This window comes from Cryptomeria japonica, unplaced genomic scaffold, assembly GCF_030272615.1.
Source record: "Cryptomeria japonica unplaced genomic scaffold, Sugi_1.0 HiC_scaffold_150, whole genome shotgun sequence".
Lineage (NCBI taxonomy): Eukaryota > Viridiplantae > Streptophyta > Pinopsida > Cupressales > Cupressaceae > Cryptomeria > Cryptomeria japonica.
In genome coordinates, this window is record NW_026728972.1 from 4,171 (window position 1) to 5,191 (window position 1,021).

Genomic DNA, 1,021 nt, shown 5'->3' on the forward strand with positions numbered 1-1,021 from the left:
CCTTGGTGCGCACACCTTGGCTGGGCTGCGCACACCGGGCGCGCACACCTTGGCACCCGCGTTTCCTTCATTTTAAATTTTTTTTTTTTACAATCTCTCAAGTGGGAAATTCTATAATCTCAACTTTTTTTGCCTTTTCAGGAAACTTTTGAATGGAGCGCATCATTGGTGCGCTCCGAAGTGTGCTCCAAGGTGCGCACCTCTGGTGTGCTCCAAAGCTCTCTCCAGCTGCGTGCACCTGCCCCGGCCGCGCACCCGGCCCCGCCCAGCTTCGCTCACCTGTCCCGGGCGTCTGGTGCGGAACCTTAGAGTAAGAAACATCACCGTGCACCTTGGCCAACGTGCGCGACTCGACCGAGCGCGCACTGGCCGAGGTGCACACCGATTTCACCTGGGTGCGCGCGCAGCACCTCGGGCGCACCGGGGTGCGCGCACAACGCCCGGGTTGCACCGTGGCCTGTGTGCTCGGGGCGCCTCGGGTGCGCGCTCGGTGTCGCCCCCCGCGCGCGCGGTAGTGCGGGCAGCGCACCCCGGCCCGGCCCGGCCCCGACGAGAACGCAAACGGGCAAAAGGTTTATTCAAATAGCATTGCGACGCCCGGCGAAAAACTAAGAAAGGGTGCAACACCGGGACTTCCCGGGAGGTCACCCATCCCAGTACTACTCCGGCCCAAGCGCGCTTAACTGCGGAGTTCTGATGGGATCCGGTGCACTAACGCTGGTATGATCGCACCCGTTATGAGCTTGTCGCAGTGTGTACTTAGCAAACCGCGACCCACGTGCGAATCCACCCCGGCCACCCACCCCCGTCGAGGTGCACACCCTCCCTCGCGAAGTGCGCCCCGTTCGCCAAGTGTGAGCCCTGCCCGGGTGCGCGCACCTTGCTAGGGCGTCGGGTGTGCACCCGGCCCGGCCTACGTGCGTGCACCTGGACGGGGCGTCGTGTGCGTGCAGTGTCCCGTCTGCAACGCGGTGCCCACACACCACCTCGGGCGCAACGACCTGCGCTCACATGTGGGCCG

General features: G+C 64.2%; 1 non-coding gene across 1 annotated transcript; it reads right to left on the minus strand.

Moving 5' to 3' along the window:
• Positions 1-615: 615 nt before the first annotated feature.
• On the minus strand, positions 616-734 carry LOC131866545 (5S ribosomal RNA). The gene has a single exon (XR_009365146.1). It is a non-coding gene; the product is annotated as a 5S ribosomal RNA (ribosomal RNA).
• Between the last annotated feature and the right edge of the window lie 287 nt (positions 735-1,021).